General features: G+C 40.8%; 1 long non-coding RNA gene across 3 annotated transcripts in view; it reads left to right on the top strand.

Moving 5' to 3' along the window:
- Positions 1–23,237, top strand: part of LOC147374085 (uncharacterized) — a 103,499-nt gene that overhangs the window by 53,803 nt on the left and 26,459 nt on the right. For 2 of the 3 annotated variants that reach the window (XR_015163181.1, XR_015163180.1), the window contains exon 1: positions 10,186–10,322. The exons of the other annotated variant lie outside the window; for it this stretch is intronic. This is a non-coding gene — a long non-coding RNA (uncharacterized LOC147374085). Of the gene's footprint in view, positions 1–10,185; positions 10,323–23,237 lie in introns of those variants that run through there. 3 annotated transcript variants of the gene reach the window in all.

The raw sequence follows: 23,237 nt of genomic DNA on the forward strand, positions 1-23,237 counted from the left end.
TCAAACAAGGGCCTGGAGGATGGAGAGGGCATGAACTTCTAGATGACAATATCGAACATGAGCTAAAGGTGCACTCTTCCCTTTCGTGTGTGTAGAAAGTATTAGGACGGAAATATTCCTTTCAGGACATATTTTATATCAGCAATCATGGTTTCCTGGAAATTGATTTAACTTTTAACACCTCAGAAAGGATCTGATGTAAAACACTTAATAGCCGGGGGGAAGGACTGTATTTCCTGTCTTTCAACACCACGATAGCTGTAAAATGCCTTTGCCCACTGACTGGGGCATATGTGTTTTTCCATACACTGTGATCTTGCCACACTTCGTTCATTCACACCCTCCTTCATTCATTCACAAACATTCGAGTGTCAGGCCTTGGAAAGCCACTCGGGGTGCAGAATTAAATAAGACCCCATCCTTGCCCCCAAGGGGCTCTCGGCCTAGTCAAAGTCTTGATGAATAAACACAGAATTTGAACAGGATGGAATAGATGTTCTTAGGTACCTCTAGGGCATCAAACAGGGGCTCAAAGGAGATGATATTTTTGGGTGGGCTGGTGGGCAGGCAAGTCTTCAGAGAGGAAGCAGCCCTTAGGTTGAATCTCGTAGAATAAGCAGGAAACATGGAGGGAGTGTGATTCAGGAAGGATTATGTTGGATGACATAGGGCTTCAACTAGCATGACAAGTTTGAGAAAGAGATATAGTGGGCTTCCCAGGTGGTTCAGTGGTAAAGAATCCGCCTGCCAAGCAGGAGATGCAGGTTTGATCCCTGGGTTGGGAAGATCCCCTGGAGAAGGACATGGCAACCCATTCCAAAACTCTTGCCTGGAAAATCTCCATGGACAGAGGAGCCTGGCAGGCTACAGTCCACAGGGTCAGAAAGAGTTGGACACAACTTAGCAACAAACTTTCACTTTTTCAAGAGATAAAACAGACTGTAGTGTATAGGGCAGGGAAAAGAGGAAAGAAACAAGACATAGGGGTGGCAGGCAGAGGCCAAATCATGGAAGGGTTTTCAATTAGAGCAAGGGGTTTATATTTTATCCAGTGGAAGGGGGAAACATTAAAAGGTGTTTAGAAGGAATAGATCGCGATTAGGTTTGCATTTTAGGAAGATCACTCTGGTGCTAGTGGTAGTATGAGACAGAGGACAACGAGGTGGCAAGACCAGCTAAGAGGCTATGGCAATAGTTTGGGTCTGGGATGGTGAGGGCTTAAACAAGGGAAGTAAAGATGGGTTTGGAGGGAAGGAGAGGATTTAAAACACAATACATTAAAAGATATCAGGAAGTGGCAGAGACATGGCAGGATAAATGCCTGGTTTTAATGTTGGGTGATGGAGTATATGGTAAAGCCATTGAACAGTCTGGGGAATATAGCTTTATTAATAGGTTTGGGATTAAGGTATCAACTCAGTTGTCCATCCATCCAGTTGGTATTGAAAGAGGGACATCCAGGTGCAGATGTCTAGGAAGATGGCTGATATATGGACTTTGAGCTCAAGGGAGAAGTCTGAGCTAAAGATATACATTTGAGAGTTGTTTGTCATAGAAAGAGTGACTAAACTGTGTGTGTGTGTGTGTGTGTGTGTGTGAAGTTGCTTAGGGCAGACATGCAGAGTGGCCAGAGAAGAGGGCTAAGGACTAAGCCCTGGAGAATTCCAGCTCTTAATGAGAATTGGCAGGGACTGTCAGAAGACACAGAGGGCAAGGGCAAACCAGGAGCACGTGCGGCCACAGAAATACAGGTAGCGTGCATTTTAAACGGAAAGGAATGGTGAACTGTGCCGTGGAGAAGGAAGGTGAGATGAAGACCAGCAGATGGTCACTGGATTTGTCCATGAAAATTTCTCCACTGATGTTGCCTGAATAATATCAGAAGGACTGAGGACTGAAAAGTGAATGGAGGGTGGGAAAGTAGGGATATTGAAGTTAGATTATTTATGTTGCTTATTTAAATCTGAGTTCTTGCTCCCAGATTGTAAGCTCCAGGGGTGCAGGGACATCAGTGATCTTGGTCAACATTATAACCATAGTACTGAGTGCAGTACTTAATAGCAGCTACTTAATAAATATTTGGTGAATGAGAAAAAAGAGCACAGTGGTAGATAAGGGGCATAAAGAACGATGGAAACTTTTTACTTTCTTTACTAAATTTGAGGAAAAATAGACAAGAGCTTGAAAAATACACATGAAGCAAGGTTTCAGAGAAAGTATGAAGAGACATACTTCTGCCATGAATATTATAATATAAATTGGGCATTTCCTCTAGCTCTTTCTAGAAATCATCCCCCACCAAAATGAACACAAGGAAAAAAAAAAAAAAAAACCTCCCACAAACTCCCAAGCAACAGTTTTGATGAGACTAAGGTACCAATTCAGGAGATGCAGGTTTGATCCTTGGGTCGGGAAGATCTCCTGGAGAAGGGAAATGGCAACCCACTCCAGTATTCTTGCCTGGGAAATTCCATGAACAGAGGAGCCTGGTGGGCTATAGTCCATGGGGTTACAAAAGAGTCAGACATGACTGAGCAACTAACACTTTCACTTTCAAGGTACTATAAATTCCCTGGGCAATGGTAACAGAAAGGAGGAGAATTTATGAAAATGTAGAGACTGTAAGTCTCAAAGGAGCCAGCAAAAGTAAAGTGGGCATTCCTTGACGTGCAAACCCCCAAACCCTCATTGCAGCAGGATGCATATCTAGGAGGCAGAGGTATTCCTGGATTTTGCTTTCAAGAATCAGATGAAGCAGGACCGAATAAGAAGTCACACAGAAAGGTTGTTTATCGAGGAAAGAGAATTTAAAGTGTCAGCGACTTTTCGTGTATCACAGACTTCTACAACAGTCACCACAATTCATTTTAAAACTTCATTTTCACTCCAAGAAGAAACATGTGCCTTCAGCAGTCACTTCTATTTTTTCCTCAGTCACCTTCTCCTCCAGCCCTAGGCAACCACTAATCTACTTTCTCTGTAGATTAGCTTATCCCTGGACATTTTATATAAAAATGAAGTCATACAATATGTGGTCTTTCGTGACTGGCGTTTTTCATTTAATGTTTCCAAGATTCATCCACGTTGTAGCACTTGTCAGTATTCATTCCTTTTTTTTACTATTTTCCATCGTATGACCATATATTTCCATTCATCACTTGATGGATATTTGAGTTGCTTATGCTTTTTGGGTGTTATGAGTAATGCTGCTATGAACAGTGTGAGAATTTTTGTGTGGAGTTATGTTTTCATCTCTCTTGGTGTATGTGTAGGAGTGGAATTGCTGGATCATGTGGTAATTCTGTGTTTAGTCTTTTAAGGAACTGCCAGACTATTTTCCTACTAGCTGCACCATTTTACATTCTAACTACCAATAAGTGAAGGTTCTAATTTCTATATATCCTTGGCAAAATATTATTTTCCATGTGTTTGATTATAGTCACCCTAGTGTGTGTGAAATTATATCTCACTGTGACTTTAATTTGTATTTTGCTGATGACCAATAGTATTGAGCATTTTTCATGTGTTTACTGGCCATTTGTGTATCTTTGGAGAAATGTCTAGTCAGATCCTTTGCTTGTTTAAAAACTGGGTTATTTGTCTTTTTATTGTTTAGTTGTAGGTGTTCTGTATACAACCTATTAAGAGGTAAAAGTTTGTTATCAGATGTATAATTTATAACTATTTTCTCCCTCTGGGTTTATTTTGAGCTTCCCTCATGGCTAAGATGGTAAAAGCATCTGCTTGCAATGCAGGAGACCTGGGTTTGACCCCTGGGTGGGGAAGATCCTCTGGAGAAGGAAATGGCAACCCACTCCAGTACTCTTGCCTGGAAAATTCCATGGATGGAGGAGCCTGGTGGGGGTTTATTTTTAGTAAACAGTTTTAGCCACTGCAGAAAACCTTTTGAAAAGAATGAAAGAGAATTGCTGGGATATATCTATGATCACTATGCAATTCTTACATGTGGCTTTAGGTTTAGAAAGAATGTAAAATGTACTTGCTGCACAGAAAGTAAGTCATGAATTTCCTTCTGTTTCCCATTTGGTGGTAATACAAGAAGGGGATGAAATTTGTTTGCACCATGTATTGCTCTTAATAGTCTACATTAGTCTTAGTATATTTCCCTAAGTTTTGGAGCTGATCTAGGGCCACTCTGATGGAACAGCTAGACTTTGTGCTTTAGATTCGAGAGGCATTTGAAATAATTCTAGTACTAAATGTAAGCCTTTTCCAAAGTTCACCCTTAACTTACTTCCCTTTAAAGGAATTAAAAGTCTTGTTTACTCTGTTGCTTCAATTTATTCTTTTAGAGAAAATATATTTATTTCCAGTTATTTAAAATCAAGGTCCCCCAAACAAGCTTTATATATAGCTCTTTTTTGACAGCATCATATGTTTTAGCAGTGCCAGCTGAAATGACTCTTCATGATTCACTTCTCATTACATGGGCCAAAGCAATTTGAGTTCCTTATGGAGATTTACATACTAAAAATGTTGCCTGATATATGTAGGTATTCAGCTGCTTTTTAGTCTAACTCCGTGAGTACCGGGAACCAAGGACTATGGGGACTCAGGCTTAAGGATGGTTCCCTGCAGTTCCTCTTATGAATTATTGAAACACACTGGTAAGTGCATGTTAATATATGTAATCTTTTTATGCTTTTTTGTATTTTCCAAATGTTCTAGAATGAACATGTATTATTTTATAATTCAATAATTATTTAAAAATTTGGCCCTTTATTATACCATTAGCATTTCTTATTATAGAAAACATACAAACTACATATAAGCAAAAAAGAGCAAAATAAATGTCACTCATCATTCTACCATACAGGGATGATCATTATTAGCACTTTAGTATTATTAAACTTTGTGTGGTCTCTTCCAGAAAAATTAAGAAAAATTACTACTGGTTTGTAACCTTTTGTGCTAACAGTACATTTTGACTCTTTTTCTGTACAGTCAACACATTACAGATATGGAGAAAACCTTCTAATCCATGTCCATATTTAACAAATTAACTTTATTAAATAGGGTAAGTTATTTACTCTATTTTGTGCATGAAGAGATGGAGAGAATTTAATTAACCTCCTTAACTGCTCAAACTAAAAAGTAACAAATGGAACTAATATTTGCATTTCGACTTGAAATCTAATGTTCTTTTCACTCCTGCGCTGATTTAGGCTGGTGACACTCTAGATACTGAATCATCAAGGCAGGAAATGATAACAAATCTTAATTAAGGACATTCCTGAGTCTGAGGAAACAAAGAAATGTTGAATTGAATTATGTAGCCATGAAATTATGTTGCTGGTGAAAGAAATTCTGTGGGTTTTTGGTGCCTCATTAGTTGCTGATTAATTGCTACCATGTGAATACCTTAATTCTGTAAATATTTTATCAATAAAGAAGAAAATGATGTATAAACAAAGGAAAGGATGAATGTGACTCTGAACATTAGATAATAAAATGATTATCTAAAAAGTACACAGCAGGTTAGAGAGGTGAACTGAAGCTCTCAAGATGGTATGTGACACAGATGAAGGCGAAGTTCACCACTTGGGATCTCCCAATCTCCAGTGTGTCTGTGGAACACTTGCACCATGAGGGACATCAACTTGTCTCCATGCTAAGCTCAGTTATGGCAATGCCTTGATGGCTTTGTGGTAGCTGGTAGCTTCTGTATCTGTGCAGGCACGGACAATAAGGATCCATTCTGCAGTGTTTCAACATGCTTCATGATGCTGCGTGTACCAAGAGTGAGGTTGGCTACATTCTGCTCTTATGTGTTTATCCTTCTTTGCACCCAGAAAGGCACTTACATTCATGTCATATTGTTTAAGACATAGCTCAATGGCAAGTATGACTAAAGACGCACTAGTATGGTGAAGCCATTGGAAAACGCCAATGGGAGTCTTTAGCAGGAGAATATTATCTGCAACAGAGGTTGGCAAATTGTGACCTACTGGTCAAACATTGCCTGCCCCCTGTTTTTTTGTAAGAGAACTCTTTTGCTGGCACATAGCCTTGCACATTCTTTGATATACTGTCTGTAGCTGCATTTGTGCTCGGTACTGAAGTTGAGTGACTGCACAGAGACTGTAGGGTTAGTAAAGCTGAAGATACCTACTATTTGACCCTTCATGGAAAATGTTTGCCCATTCATGATCGAGAACAAGGGTATGGAAAAGGGAGAAGAATCCAACTCCCATTTCAAGTCCAGGCATTGCAATTTTTAAAGAGGTAAAGTCAGTGGAAGCATGCATGGAGAAAATTCACCATCATGGGGTGGGAACTCAACGTTAAGTCTCATTTGATATGATAGATTGAGACTTTAAAAAAAATGTTTATTCCTTTGCCTGCATCAGGTGTGTAGTTGTGGTGCGTGGGACCTTTCCTGTGTCATGTGGTACCTTTTGTTGCTGTGAGGGGTTTAGTTGCTAGGAAGCATGTGGGATACTGGTTCCAAGACCAGGGAATGAACCTGCATCCCCTGCATTGCAAGGCGGATTCTTAGCCACCGGACCACCAGGGAAGTCCCAGATTGAGATGTTTCAAGTTGGAAAAGAGAAGCATTAAAGATGGGGAAGGGAGCTGAGGAAGGGTGGAAGAGTCTTAGCTGGATCGAAGTGCTGAAAGAATGCTGAATGGAAGGATGTTGTGCCCTGAGTAGAACCGTAGTGACTTCCAGGCAGACTATTTAGTGGACTTTCTAATGATGAAGAATCTAAAAATGTAACACACCAGCCTGAGAGGTAAGGCTTCCTTGTCAGAATTTACAGCGCTCGTGGCTGGACTGGATGAAGACACACTGGGGACATCCACGAGGAGATTCAGGAATAAGAGTAGTCACTGTTCGGGGGATGTTTCACGTCTGTCACCATTTCTTTATATATGTCACCTCTAATCCTCACAAATAACCTTGTATTATTATGAACCTCACTTGGTGGATGAGGAAACAATTTAGAGAGTAAAACATTTGCTCAAACTCAAAATGCTGGTAAATGTCAGATGCATAGTCAGATACGTTTGTCAATGTATTCCTTAAACACAATACATTTTTTGTAGATATTTTTGGAGATATCTTCGAAAACAGAAAAGGAAAAAGAAAAATATAACAGATATTTCTGCCAGCTAGAACTTACAATTATTAACAGCTGTCAGTTCCGGGTTGTGAAAACATCTGTGATAATTATCTCTAAACTAGTTATATTAATTATACAATTATAGCTTTATCATTTTAAATACCTTTTAAAATGATATAATTAATATATATCATGAAATTTTATGATTTTAATAATATTTGAGAACATAATCTTTCCAACTACTAGGATCTCTATTTTCCTTCTACCTATTGTAACTAATATTCTTAGGTTCTCCATGAGGCTCTCTGGTCACAAACTGATTTGGAGGGTCTAAAATATGTACATATTGTTTATTTTCATTGACAAGTTAATCATCCAACCCATTGCTTTCCTTTGCTTGTTCCTGGTACTCTTTGCATAGCCCTGTTCTAATGGGTTCAGTAAAAAGAACAAGATCTTACATTATTAAACAAGGCCTTCTTTTGTAGTTATACATTTTATATAAGGTGCCTAGAAAATTGGAAATGACCACTTCAACAGTTTTTTTTTTTTTCTTTTTCTTTTTTGGATTATGTCACGTAGCATATGGAATCTTAGTTCCCTGACCAGGAATTAAACCCAGGCCCCCTGCAGTGGAAGCAGAGAGTCTTAACCACTGGACCACCAGAGAAGTCCAACATTTTTGCATCATCATTTTGTTTTATGTTTTTCTCTCTTCCTTTCCTCATTTTACTTTCCATTTTTCATCTTGAAATGGTTGTATAAGCCATACTTGACTGGTGGTCAACATACCTGACTGAAGTTGTTAATGTTTTCTCAACCCATTTCCTTCCATCCTCTTCTCTGCAATCTTGCCAAACTAAGTTCTCCAGACACACAATGATTCTGGTTAATGTCTCTACCTTAATGATATGGGAAATGAGAGTTTGCTGCTTTTCCCATGATGAACAGAGCAATCCCAAAAGAGAACTCAAAGTTATGGGTCATTTTCTTAACTAAAATGCTGATCAGATTAAACTGGTTGTTTCAGTGACTTTTGCTCTTCTTGTGGAGGGGAAATTGTGCCTCCTGCTGGGTAATGACACCTGCCGCCCCCGCAATGTATTCATGGGGGTCTCATGGGTGAGGGTTTCACACATGCCTTCCCAGACAAATGGCAGCCTCAGTTTTTCTTTCCTTCTACCCTGCTGCCCTTATTCTGGGATTCTCCTGGGTCCCTCAAACATCCCACGGTACCAGCCAGTTCTGCTGGCTTCTTTGTTTACGACCCTGAGTGCCACTATTGATGAAAGGAAGTCTGTGAGATGCCAGGCTCAGGGGCACACTGGGGTGACACTGACTCCTCTCTGTGCCCCCTCTGTTGAAGTGGCGCCAAAGCTGCTTGTGCCCAATACCCCTCAGAGATTTTGGCGAAGCCGTTTGTATTAGTTAGTTAGGGCTGATGTAACAAATCCCACAACCTGGGCGGCTTTAACAACAGAAACTCCCTGTCTCACTGCTCTGAAATCAAGGTGTTGACAGGATTGTTTGTGCTGAGGACTGTGAGGGAGAATCAGTTCTGTGCCTTGCTCCTAGCTTCCGGTAGTTTGCTGGCACTTTGGGGTGCTCCTTGGCTTATGAAGGCTCACCCTCATTCCTGTCTTCGTGTTCACATGGTGTTCTCTGTGTGTGTGTCTGTGTTTGTATACCCCCTTTCCATAAGGACACTGTTCATATTAGATTAGAGCCCACCCTACTCCAGCACGACTGCATCTTAACTCCATTTTGTTCAGTTGCTAAGACTGCGACTCCGTGGACTCCAGCACACCAGGCTCCCCTGTCCTTCACTCTCTCCCAGAGCTTGCTCAAACTCATGTCCTCTGAGTTGGTGATGCCATCCAGCCCTCTCATCCTCTGTTGTCCCCCTTCTCCTCATGCCTTCAATCTTACCCAGCATCAGGGTCTTTTCCAGTGAGTCAGCTCTTTGCATCAGGCAGTCAAAGTATTGGAGCTTCAGCTTCAGCATCAGTCCTTCAGTGAATATTCAGGGTTGGTTTCCTTTATGAATTACATTTACAAGACCTGGTTTCTAAATTCTGAGACACTGAACGTTAAGACTTGACCATGAAGGATACAGTTCAGCCCATAACATGATCCTACAAGGTTTTCTGAGTTTTTTTCATCATAAGAATCGAAAGAGACCCTTTGGTCATAGGAGTGTGACCAAAGTCAGGTAAATACGATACCACAGATGAATCACTTTGTGAACGGAAAAGGGCTCTCCAGATGGTAGCTATTACTAAGGGATAATGCTGATATGTTTGCTTATAGACGCTATAGGCTCCCATCAAGAGATCAGTGTGGAGAAACACTAAAGAAAACTCCTCAAGCCCTCTCATCACAGCTAGAAAGACAGGGATGGTCATTACATTTTCTCCCTGTTGGAAATTGTTGGTCTTATAAGGGAGCTGGTAACAAAGTAAGAGACATGACTAGCACTCACCTTCCTTCCAATCTGAGGACTGATTACTACCTTGCCCCAAAGAAAATGAACTGTAGCAGCCTCTGAATCCAACATTTTTGAGATACTTAGTATTTGACTTATTGTGAAATCCTTGCAGAGTGGGAGCAGAGTCACAGAATTCAGAAGGAGAATCAGAGATCCTCTATTTGGACTAGATTGGTTTCAGCACTTTTGATGTTGTTCCCTTGATGAGCACAGGGGCCTGAGATCCCACACCTCATTAAAGAGCTTTTTGTTTGTTTTACTCTTTTTTTTTTCATAATTCCTCACAGTGCAGTGCCCTCTAAAGAGTCAGTGGGCTTTCTCTAAATGCTATTGATCAGTTTTGCTTGTCTTCTATGTTTTTACTGGTTTGCATGTTGTTCATTATATTTTAATGCTTTATTTACTTGGCCATTTATTCCACTGACCTAGAGAACCTTTTGAAGCTGAGGCATGTGTACTGCTCACATTCGTATCTACAACAGTGGTTCTTAGACTTTAGGAGGCATCAGAATCACCTGGAGGACTTGTTTATCCACACATTCTTGGCCCATCCCAGAGTTTCTGGTTCAGGAGGTGTGGCTTAGGGCTGAAGATTTGTAGTTCTTGTAAGTTCCCAGGTGTTGCTGATGCTGCTGGCCTGGTTGGGGGGCGCAGGTCACATTTCGAGAATCAGTGATGGAGAGCAGTTGCCGGCAAATAATAAGTGCACAATGATTATTTCTGGCTACATGAATTCATGATTGAAGGTGAGGAACGTTATCTTTTATATGATACGTACTAGAAGGAGATGGCTTATCTGACCCTTTTGCTTTCCTAGAGTGACGAGGATAAAATGAGATCATTTACTGAAGGCACTCTGAAAGCTGCTACACCTCTGGCATGTCCTGTCAATGCCTATTCCCCAGTCCTGAGGCTGTTGTGGGAGTGGGTTCAGGGTTTCCTAAACATGGTAAAAGAGGAGACAAACCTTGAGTTTCTCTACTTACAGTTTTGGGGCAAAAATTGTCAAAAACTCTGTATTTCCTACTTCAAAGAGAGTTGCAAAAGCTGGTTTCTGTTATCTTTCACAGACACAAGGCTTCAAGTTCAGTTTAGCTCTTTTAAGTGGAGAACTGACTTCTTATGTATTTTTCTAGCTTAACCAAATCAATCATAAATTAATAAAACCATAAGCCAAGAAAAATAATAATTGATTGAAAAAAATTTAACCCATTTGCTTAAATGCAAATTAAAACTACATTCATGCAATCATGTGTTCCATAAAGATTTCCATGAAAGCTTCTGATTAATTTCACAGAAAATAGAAGTATGGCCTGTTTCAAACAAGTTATTAAATACATATTGATTGCTGTAATGGTAACACTGTTGTGTTAGCAATTCATTTGCAGCACATGCAGCACATGTTTCCTTGAGTCTGGGTTGAGTTCATACCTGTTTTCTAAATCACTTGAAAATTGAGATGGTTGAAAATGGATTAGCTGCAAAGGAAGGAGTGTGGAGTCAGCAGGAAACCTAATTGAATTGTGGAGGAAGAAACCATAGAAGTCATTGTTTCCTTCTTTTTTTTTCTTTTTGGCCTTGACTCATGGCATGAGGAATCTTAGTTCCCTGATCAGAGATCGAACCTGGGTCCTGGCAATTGGTTAGGTTCTTGACAGTGAATTGGTGGTAGGACAGTGAATTGGTGGTAGAAAAAGGGAAGAAATTAATGGGAAAAAAGGGGGGGATCAAAACTTTAAGAGAAAGAACTTCTTAATCAAAGTCAAGAAGAGTAAACTCGGAATCTCAAATGTAAGGGAGAGTCTTAGAATGGAGGTGCTCCACTTCTTCTGAGTCAGGAGGAAGTGAAAGTCAGCAAGGAAGATGGTGACAGTTTTACCTTGTCAAAGTTTAGAGACCTCATCTAAGCCTCATTTTATGGTGGAGGAAACAGAAGTCCAGAGAGGTGCAGTGACCTGTCTAGGCTCACCTTGCACAACGTCAGTCCAGGTCTGGTAACACTTTGTAGTTGTCCGGCTTCGCCACTCCATCCGCCTTCTCTCATTTCCATTTCCCAACAGCCACACTTTTGTTTGCTTAGCACATTAAGCAGTTGTTTACTAGGCATTGTTGATGGTTGTGGAAAAGAAAAAGGGTGAGGAAAAAGTAGTAAAAGTAAATTCAATTTAGATGAGAAATGATTTAAATGCTTAATTGGTTGAAAATAAATCAAGAACAGGTGGTGCTCTAGTCTGTTAGGCATCTTCAAATGAAAGTCTGGATGTTATTTTGCATTCAAAATGAAAAATGAAGAAGTCTTTGAATGTAAAGATACATCACAACATGCAAGGTATGGAGATTATATGAAGAAATCCAATTTGGAGTGGAGAGAACATTGAAGTAGATTCCAGTTGCACAGCTGCTATTTGCTGTACCCAGACTCATGTAGTTTGCATCAATGTTAGTAGTCAGGTTTCCATATGGTTGCAAAATGGTGGCATGTTTGGTCTCATCCAGCAAAACAATGACTCAGTAGAAAGAATGTACCAGATATCAGGAAAGCTGGGTCTCAGTCCTGGTTCTGTCCCTAACCTGGGGACTCTTCATAAGTTACATGATTTTTCTGGGTTTTAGTTTCCTTGTCAAACATGGCCTTATGAATGCTTGTTTTTCCTACCGCCGAGTAACAAGGCCAAGTGAGATCATGTTTTTTAATGAAAAAAAGATGTTTAAAATTCCATGAACTTCCAAAGAAATGGAGCCCCTGAAAGGAGAGATGGAAATCTGCTAATGATTCTTTCATACAGGAAAGCACACTGATGGACTTCAGAAATACGAAAGTGAGTTTGGCACAGTTTGGGAACACAGGATGTAAAGAGCGAAATTGCACTGCATAACTGGCTCTGAACACGCAATTGGACTGTTTAGAGGCAATCAGGGAGAGAGGTGGTATAGAGAGAGGAAGAGGAAGGAAAGGGAAAAGGGATAATTAGCCAGAAGGCAAAAGGTCCAGAGGTATACTGAAAGTGGGCACCTGATAGAATTTGCAAGAATAGTGCTGTGTGATACGTACTGCAAAGCTGTTGGTCTGCAGTGCAGCAGCATAGTCCTCCACTGCCGTTAAAAGTTTTCAAAACACGAGAGCTCGAAATGAAGATTGGAAGGGGCTGGGTTGGGGACAGTCTAGGAGGGAAAAAAAAGTTAAAAAGTACAAAAAGCAGAGAACAAATTTCAGTATAACTTGAAGTAGAAATGAACATAGAACATGACTTTCCCCCAGAACATAAAGAGGTCTTGGGTAGGCATTCCAGAGAGTACAGAATAGGAGGCTGGACCAGTTTTATGGACCTTAAGGGACAGAGTGACCTAAGATGATATGCAGACAAGGAACAGAAAAGACTTGGGGAGACAGCAAAGCAACAACAGTGTAAGTTCTTAGCATGCTCTGAGGAGTCAGGACAAATATCTAGATAATTCAAAATAAACTGAAAAATCCAAGCCTCTATGCTTCTATTATGTAGCTGCTTTAGAAAAAAGTGTAGCTTCTAACTTTCTGTCTTAAACTCTGTCGAGAAACAAACTTGCAGGACCTGTAAGGCAAGCAAACATGCACCTTCTCTTTCTTGGTGTCAAAAAAAGACAACAAGTTTGAAGTGATTCTCTGATATTCATGACTGTGAGGGTAGATTCAAGCTTTTAAATTCAGTTTTTAGTGTTTTCTGGTTCTCAGCAGCTGCAAACTGGGCTGGTGTTTTAATCCTAGGGTCACAGTTGGAGTTTAATTTGCTTATCCAGCTTAGAGAATGTCAAGGTTTCCAAGGCTGTTCTTGAGGTTTGATTGTCATCTAGTCTCTAGTGCTTGAGCGAGAGAGTGGAAAAGATAGGGAACTGGAGACCTGTGTTTTGTCTTTCTTCTTTGGAACATTGCTGGAAGCAGCTAAAGCTTTCTCCATAATAACTTTCATCCTTGATCCTCAAAGTGTGGTCTGAGGACCAGCAGTATCAACATTATCTAGGAGCTTGTTAGAAAAGCAGCATCTTAGTACTCCACCTGAGACCCACTGAATTGAAAGTTGGATTGTAGCAGGATCCTCAAGTGAGATACTTATGGACATAATGTTTGAGAAGCACTCATCTAGGAAGTGTTATAATACAAATCCATTTGTTAGGTGATGGGGAGCCAGCCAGTGAGGAAGGAAAAGGACAGCACTGCTGCTAATAGACACTTCCTGAGGATTTTAGTTGTGAATTCAGTGTGAATTATGCAGTTTAGGAATAGAGAAGGGGCAGTAGGGACTTGACTACACTTGTGACCCTATAATGGCTTACTAAAAGCCCAAGTTGGTTTCTCAGTAAGCTCCTCACTGAATAGAGACTAGCGATTCTTTACCAGGAAGCCAGGTGTAGCTTATGTTCCCATTACTTGATATTCCCATTGTTGTTGTTTAGTCAATAAGTGGTGTCTGACTCTTTGCAATCCCATGGAGTGTAGTCCATAAGGCTTTTCTGGCCATGGGATTTCCCAGGCAAGTATACTGGAGTGGGTTGCCATTTCCTTCTCCAGGGGATCTTCCTGACCCAGGGATCAAACCCATGTCTCCTGCATTGGCAGGTGGATTCTTTACTACTGAACCACCTGGGAAGCCTGATAATCCCATTACTCAGGATTTTAAAGTTGACAGATTTTGAGAAGAAGTTTAGTTATTATGTTCCTAATGAAGGGCTGAGGAAAAAAAAGTAACATTAATTCTGAGGTTAAAAGTGTAAGTCACTCAGTTGTGTCCAACTCTTTGTGTCTCCATGGACTATACAGTCCATGGAATTTTCCAGGCCAGAACACTGGAGTGGGTAGCCGTTCCCTCCTCCAGGGGATCTTCCCAACCCAGGGATCAAACCCAGGGTTGGAAAAATGCCCTGGAGAAGGAAATGGCAACCCACTCCAGTATCCTTGCCTGGAAAGTTCTATGGACAGAGGCTATAGTCCATGGCTGCTGCTGCTGCTGCTGCTGCTAAGTCACCTCAGTTATGTCCGACTCTGTGCGACCCCAGACACGGCAGCCCACCAGGCTCCACCATCCTTGGGATTCTCCAGGCAAGAACAGTGGAGTGGGTTGCCATTTCCTTCTCCAATGCAGGAAAGTGAAAAGTGAAAGAGAAGTTGCTCAGTCATGTCTGACTCTTTGTGACCCCCATGGACTGCAGCCTACCAGGCTCCTCTGTCCATGGTATTTTCCAGGCAAGAGTACTGGAGTGGGGTGCCATTGCCTTCTCCATAGTCCATGGGGTTGCAAAGAATTGGACACGACTGAGTGACTAACACACACACACACAAAGTGTCTGTATTTCCTTTGTATGATCTTAAAACCCTTAGTAGAGTGGGACCCTGGCAAAAATGAGCACTCAATAAACATCATTAGCAGTGATTTGCATGATTTGCACCAGAGTGGCAATATTGTTAATGCTGCTCATTTCCACAAATGTTCCTCTTCCCATGTTAACTTTTGTATATCCAGCAACCAGAAACCTACACTGCTGAGTGTACAGAATATCGGGCTCCAGTTAAGTGTGATTAGATATTGATTTCTGAGCCCCACAGACATTTAGCAATGCAAAAGCTCTCGAGTGTTGGGTCATTGTGAACTGTGTGGCTGATGCTGGCAGAATTCCAACAGTCACAATTTGTGGAAAAATTCTAGAGTGGCCACACAACACCCATGCTGGGGATTTGCCCTTTCGTGTGGCTCTGATCTGTGTCCTGGTCCACCGATTGTCCTTTTTACCTTGTCTTTGCTGACATAATTTTTTGGCCATCAAGGGAACTAGGCAGAGAAGAGATACTTGGTGCAAACTTGTCCAGACTACCGGCAAAAAAAAAAACGACAACTCAGGCTTAGAGGTGATGAGCTTGCAGTGAAGTATAGCATAATGTTACTCTTTTATATTTGTATTGTATATATAATACTGCTTTTTTATTTTCTGTGGGAGTTGCTATTAAAGAACTATGAAAAATATCCATTTAAAGCTCAAATATATAGTGTTGAGAATAAGAGCTAATCTGTTCACAAATTGTGGAAGATTAAAAATGGCCATATTTTTGACATTCCTCATTTTAGATACAGAATCTGTGTCCTCTTTCATTAAATCTGGGCAGGCTCTGTATCTGCTTTAATCAACAGAATATCGTCAAGGCCTGGCCATGACTCATTTATATGATTGTGAAGTTGCTCTGGTGCTGTGCCAGAGGAACTAGCTAGAAGTCCTTACTCTGGGACTTACTGGCCTCTGGTGTGCCTGGAGAAGCCTCAGACGGGGGGGTGGTACTCTTCAGAATTTGCTGTGAACCAACCTAAAGGGATGCCAGGGGAGCTGCTTGCTGCTAAGTGCTGCTGGCTGCCTTGAACTGCAGAGCCAGAAGCTACAGAAGCTACCAGGTGACAGGAGTGCATCAGAGCCAGGAAGAGAAAGCCCCTTCCTTCTCCAGCATCTCTACTGGCAAAGCACTCCACTGACAAAGCTCAACGTTAGTTCAGCTGACAAAGAAGAAACTACACAGCTGAGAGGCAATACATTGATCATTGTTACAGTTTAAAAAGCACACAGACTATACTGGAAATGCTATTTGCCTGTTTCTGGACCCAGACTTTGAGGAACTGGCAGTTTCTATTTCCTGTCTTTGGAATCTGGTCATTGTACTGTGAGAAAGCCCAATCACAGAGAGAGGCTACATGTAGACATTCCGGTCAAAGGTCTAGCTGAGCTCCCAGCTAGTGACCATGTGAGTATTCCATCCTGAATGTCCAGTCCAATTGAGCCTTCAGATGACTCCGACCGCTGTCTGACCACAACTATGTGAGAGAACCTAGGGAGAATCAGCCAGCTGAGCCAGACAGCCCATGGAACTATGAGAAAGAATGATAAATTGCTTCAAGTCACTTCATTTTTGACGTGTTTGTTATGCAGCAATAGAGAAGTAGAATACAAGTTACTCTATTTACTTTTAGTAGGAGGCTACTCTAAAGCTGTTATTCCATTTTTACTCTTTAAGACATAATCCCAAGCCTTACACTTGGACTATTTCCTGAGGCTCATTGCAAACATTTGGCCCACTTAAGCTTGCAAGGTCATACCTTCTAAAGCTCAAACTTAGAAAGGTGACTTCTCATTGAGGAAAAACTCATGCTTGTTTTATTGAATTGTCAGAGACTACCACAATGGTGGGACCGTCGGGTGTACCTGGTTCTGTTCTCAAACACAGATCCGAAAGCAGCACTATGCACACTCTGTGAGCCTGTCCACTTATGATTCATGTGGCCTGTTCTTCATTTAGTTCCTTCAAGTGGGAGCTCTTCTGGCAGGGAGTCCACCAGAGCACCAAATAGTGTCCATAAACGTCCTGGGTTACTGCCTTTCCTTTGATACGTGGAAACTCCCAAAGGACGATGATTATGTTGAAATCAATATTCTATTTTGGCCTCCCTTCCTGTATTTTATCTGTGGAACATGGTGTCAGTTCATGAGTCATGACACCCTGGGAGCTGGGATTCTTTCAAAGTTTTGGTACAAACTTCCAAGGGCAAATACCGGTCTCCATGTCTCCATTCTAGCTCAGGATTCTCAGCCTTGGCTGCACTTAACAGTCACCTGGGAAGTGTTTGAAAAAGTAAAACTACTCATGGCTGGTCTTACCCTGGGTTAATCAAATCAAAATATTCAGGGGAGGGACACCAGCATGCTATTTTAAAAATTCTCCTGTAGTGATTCATAGACGCAGAGAAGGGTAAGGACGTCAGTCTGATTATTCAGTTGGCTTCTTATTTGTGGTAGAGAGAAGCGTACTGCATTTCCCAGTAGTTTATCTGTATGTCCAATTCTTACCATTTTCTTTAAGGCTCAGCTCAAATACTATTTTCTACCTGAGGCTACAAAGTCCCACAATGGACATCATTTCTTTTTCTTTTGAATTGGTGTTATTTTATTTTGAACTGTGTTTTCTATCTATTGTATGCTTTATTATCACTTTTGCTTCTCCTTATACTCATGGTATGTCTCTGACATATATATATATATAAATATATGTATACACAGTGGGAACTCAATAAACATTTATTAAATTAAGACATACATGGATTTTGAGAAAGTCATCCTGCTTCCTAGGAACACCAGGTTTGCTTTTGTATTGATGGAGATGGAGGTGCCTAGTATGGCCTCAGTTACACTCCTCAATTAGAATTGCCTCATAGCCACCCTGCCCCCACCCCACCCCCAGCTCCCAGCCATGGCAGACCCACGCTGCCTTTGGTGTTGGATCTCTGTCTCTGGTTGCTCCCTCTCCCCATCTTTCCTCTTGTGACTCTTCAGTTAAGTTTTTTGTTTCTTATTTAAATAACCCTTCTTTACAAAGGTCTAAATACTTTCTTTGTAGGCAGGTATGGTCATCAGAGGGAAGATGAATATTCCAGTGTGCTGTGGAACGAAAACCTTTTGAAAGTACCAAGACTGATAGGGCTGCCTGCTTATCTTCCTGCTGGCAAAGGACTAGCTATTTACTGAGCTAAAATGATAAATATTCCAAGGGCAAGCTCTGAAGTCACCAGGCCCCACAGTACTCTTTGCAGAGTGTCTGTGGTATCTATACTGATGAAGCCACTAGATGTAAATCTGAGCCAGTAAAAGAGACAGTGGATAATTGTTTTGGGTTTTAGGGCCTCTGCTGAAATGTAACTGATTTTCAAGTTTCCAGTAATCTTAGAACAGACTTCAGAGAGATGGATCAGTGTGGTCCCTTTTCACTTTTTTTGTATGTAGCATTTTTTTTCCCATCTTGCTATTTACTCATTCACTTTTTACTTTTGCTCTGAAACACAAAAGTCATCTTATTTTTTCCTTTAGAATTCATAATTTTAAGAGGTTACTAGAAAAGTCCTCCAATTCACCTGTAATTGAAGAGTTCTCCTTTGAAGTTCAAATCTTTCTTAGCTCTAATTTGAAAGGGAGTTATGCTTCTGTGATGGACTCTGACATTTCTTATTGGGGATATAAAAGGTCAGATTTTAATGCCTTCTTGTGATATATGCATCTGGCTCAAGATCAGGCAGTTCTGAATGATGGAATTTAATTGTAATTTAGTAAGGAGTAAGAGATAAGAAATTATGACTTTGCTGTAATGCCCAAGCTATACATTCTTTAGTATCCTGCATTGTGGTTTGTGGGTTATAAGCTGCAACTACAGAAAGCCTCTCAGGGATGCAGTGATGATACTCTGAGTAACAGCAAAAACTCATCTCAGCTCGAATTCCAGTGGTTAACTGACATCTGGCCTTAGAAAAACAAAGACAATTGCCGAGGTATAAGTCCTCATCTTCTGAACATTCTGGAAATCCAGATGGATATTTATCTAGTATCTCTCATTTTGTCCAGTTGCCTCAAACTTCTTACATTGTCACTTCCTTTTTCCCCAGTAAAAGTTCCTGAGTATACAAAGGTACCTACCCATTTCCTTCCTTTGTCATGTAAAAAAAGGGCTGCGTAAAATCAAGTTAACTGAATGAGGATTCTCCCTTCCCAAACTAAGAAAATATTTTCTCTCTCATCTGTTTTAAATGAACCAAAGAATTGATCCAACTAATAGATAGGAGTTAGTCCTACATTTATTAAGAACAGAGATAATGTGATGTGGTAGAAAAGGTACTGGGACTGGACTGAAGCCTACAGTCCTTATTAGAACTTAGACTTTGTGAACTTCAGCTTTCTCATCTGTAAATTACCTGTTCAGTTCAGTCTCTGAGTCATGTCTGACTCTTTGTGACCCTATGGATTGCAGCACAACAGGCTTCCTGATCCATCACCAACTTTCAGAGCTTACTCAAATTCATGTCCATAGTGTTGGTGATGCCATCCAACCATTTCATCCTCTGTCGTCCCCTTCTCCTCTCACCTTCAATCTTTCCCAGCATCAGGGTCTTTTCAAATGAGTCAGTTTTTTGCATCAGGTGGCCAAAGTATTGGAGTTTCAGCTTCAGCATCAGTCCTTCCAATGAATATTCAGGACTGATCTCCTTTAGGATGGACTGGTCAGATCTCCTCGCAGTCCAAGGGACTCTCAAGAGTCTTCTCCAACACCACAGTTCAAAAGCATCAATTCTTCGGTGCTCAGCTTTCTTTATAGTCCGACTCTCACATCCGTACATGACTATTGCAAACACCATAGCTTTGACTAGACCTTTGTCAGGCAAAATAATGTCTCTGCTTTTTAATACACTCTGTAGATTCATCATGAAGAAGGAAATGGCAACCCACTCCAGTATACTTGCCTGGAGAATCCCAGGGACAGAGGAGCCTGGTGGGCTGCCATCTGTGGGGTCACACGGAATCAGACACAACTGACGCGACTTAGCAACAGCAGCAGCTAGATTCATCATAGCTTTTCTTCCAAGTAGCAAGCGTCTTTTAATTTCATGGCTGCAGTCACCATCTGCAGTGATTTTGGAGCTCCCCCTCCCCCAAAATAAAGTCTGTCACTGTTTCCACTGTTTCCCCATCTATTTGCCATGAAGTGATGGGACCAGATGCCATGACCTTAGTTTTCTGAATGTTGAGTTTTAAGCCAAGTCTTTCACTCTACTCTTTCACTTTCAAGAGGCTCTTCAGTTCTTCTTTCCTTTCTGCCATTAAGGTGGTGTCATCTGCATATCTGAGGTTATTGATATTTCTCCCGGCAGTCTTGATTCCAGCTTGTGCTTCATCCAGCCCAGCGTTTCTCATGATGTACTCTGCATAGAAGTTAAATAAGCAGGGTGACAATATGCAGCCTTGATGTACTCCTTTCCCGATTTGGAACCAGTCTTGCTCCATGTCCAGTTCTAACTGTTGCTTCTTGACCTGCATACAGATTTCACAGGAGGCATGTTAGGTGGTCTGGTATTCCCATCTCTTGAAGAATTTTCCACAGTTTGTGGTCATCTACACAGTCAAAGGCTTTGGTGTACTCAATGAAGCAGAAGTAGATGTTTTTATGGAACTCTTGCTTTTTCAATGATCCAATGGATGTTGGCAATTTATTCTGGTTCCTCTGCCTTTTCTAAAACCAGCTTGAACATCTGGAAGTTCATGGTTCACATACTATTAAGCCTGGCTTGGAGAATTTTGAGCATTACTTTGCTAGTGTGTGAGATGAGTGCAATTGTGCTGTAGTTTGAGCATTCTTTGGCATTGCCTTTCTTTGGGATTGGAATGAAAATGGACCTTTTCCAGTCCTGTGGCCACTGCTGAGTTTTCCAAATTTGCTGGCATATTGAGTGCATCACTTTCACAGCATCATCTTTTAGGATTTGAAATAGCTCAACTGGAATTCCATCTCCTCCACTAGCTTTGTTTGTAGTGATGCTTCCTAAGGCCCACTTGACTTCACATTCCAGGATGTCTGGCTCTAGGTGAGTGATCACACCATTGTGGTTATCTGGGTCCTGATGATCTTTTTTGTATAGTTCTCCTGTGTATTCTTGCCACCTTTTCTTAATATCTTCTGCTTCTATTAGGTCCATACCATTTCTGTCCTTTATCGAGCCCATCTTTGCATGAAATGTTCCCTTGTTATCTCTAATTTTCTTGAAGAGATCTCTAGTCTTTCCCATTCTATTGTTTTCCTCTATTTCTTTGCATTGATCACTGGGAACGGCTTTCTTATTTCTCCTTGCTATTCTTTTGAACTCTGCATTCAAATGGGCATATCTTTCCTTTTCTCTTTTGCCTTCTGGAAATTACCTGTTAGTTTCAGTTTTTTCTTTACTAGTAAATTGCTTGGAGGTTTAAATAAAAGAATAGTCTCTCTGTAATGGTTCTATTATCCTGTGTTTTGGGCCCTGCTAATCCACTGCTCATGTTACCTGATATGCCCTCTTGTAGTGAATTCTTTTCTTGTGTTGTTTTAATCTGTGCTTGTAGGCTTAGCCCCAGCTGGGATTATTATCATAATGTATGAGTCAGATGTGCCTGGCTTGTGGGAGTATATTTACAGAGAGGTTTTATATTTGCCCTGGATGGGTGTCCCCAGGGTTTCACTTGTCTGGGGTGACTTTTCACGGTTATTTGTTAGTTTGAGATTCTGGCCCCATGTGGATAGTATTCATTTGGACTCCATATCTATATGTGGCACAAATTAGGACCTATAGGCCCCACAGACTTGATGCTGCTTTGCTTCTTACCTGGCCCCCTTGGGAAGCTCTATCATTCCCTTTCCACAAAGCAGGGAGAGCTTATGTAGAAGTTTTAGCATCACACTTCATATGGACTGATTATCATCTCCATTACCATCTCTGGTGATCATTGGAATTTTATGATTCTGATCCCTCTTTGTTAGGGCTTGTAACCAAGTCTGCTATCCTCCCGGGTTCTGCTGCACTCTCTAGAGTAGTATGAGTTCCTTTGTAGTGTTTTGGAAGCCAGAAAACTCCCCTGTCTTTTGTGTTTGACTTAAAAAACATTATAGTTTATCCAGCATCTCTGTTTTGTGAAGGGAAAGAGGATTTGAGTTCAGTTTGCAACATTGCTGAAACTAAAAATCAAATGTGTATTTTTCCATGAGCATTTTCCCTTGGTTAACTGTTTTATTTCATAAAGGCGCCCCTGTTCACTAGTAGGAGCATTGCTGCCCAGATGCTGATGTGCAGAGGAATCCCCTGGGGATCTTGTTGAAATGCAGATTCTGATCCCTGTAGGCCTATGGTCCAGATGAGACTCTGCATTTCTACCAAGCTCCCAGGTGATGCTAAGGCTCCTGACCACACTCTGGGGAGTGAGGATTTGAGAGAGACCAGTAATGACTTCTTCCCAATTGCTAATTTATCAGTTGCTGAAATTCATTTGTTCTGGCTGCTGGATAAAATTGCTACTCATTGGTCTGGTCTTGTAGATGAAATTTTGCATTGAAAGCAGTTTGAAAATTGTAAAGAGCCATAAAATATGTCTCCCTTTGGGAAAAAGAATCCATAAATTCAAAATGGAATTAAATTTAATTGACCTTTAACATCCTTGAAAATACCCAGAAGCCCCAATTTCTTCTACCTCTTGATTTTCTTTTTATTAAACCTATTTTTCCTGAAGCTGAAATTCTGGGCAAATTAATAAAAGAATTAACTTCCTATAATTCAATTTAAATTTTCTTTTTTTAATTACTTATATTGTTAATATTGACTTCTTTTTTGTTATATTATTTTGTATGCTTTAGCCTGAGAACTTATTCATTATGGTTAATATTGATACTACAGGGTGGAGTATTTGAGTTCCAAATAATTGGTATATCAGGTGAATCTTTAGAATATGAGATTATTTGTATCATCAAAGATTCCCAAGAAGTTACAAATTCTGTTGCTCATATGTAGGATGGGAAGCATTTCCCAAACTTTCTCCTTGTACCCCCAAACTTAACAAAAGCAAATCAAAGGTTGATTGGCATCCTGGCACTGCTAACTTTTGCTATTTACATCTTAATTTTATGGCCTTAATTTGATGGACTAAAACTGGTGTGGCCTTTAGAATTAATCAGGGGTGTCGAGTAAGGTGTGACACAAGTTGGTTTCCCCATGTGGACTTGTAGAATGCTGTGTGTGACCTTATAGCTGTAGGGTGTGGTGAGAGGGTGACCCTGTGGGAGGTGACTGGAAAGAGAGGCAGGGCCCTGGGCCAGT

Source organism: Bos grunniens, chromosome 4 (genome assembly GCF_055505025.1).
Source record: "Bos grunniens cultivar Pamir isolate PY7600 chromosome 4, Bosgru_T2T1.0, whole genome shotgun sequence".
In the NCBI taxonomy this organism is placed as follows: domain Eukaryota; kingdom Metazoa; phylum Chordata; class Mammalia; order Artiodactyla; family Bovidae; genus Bos; species Bos grunniens.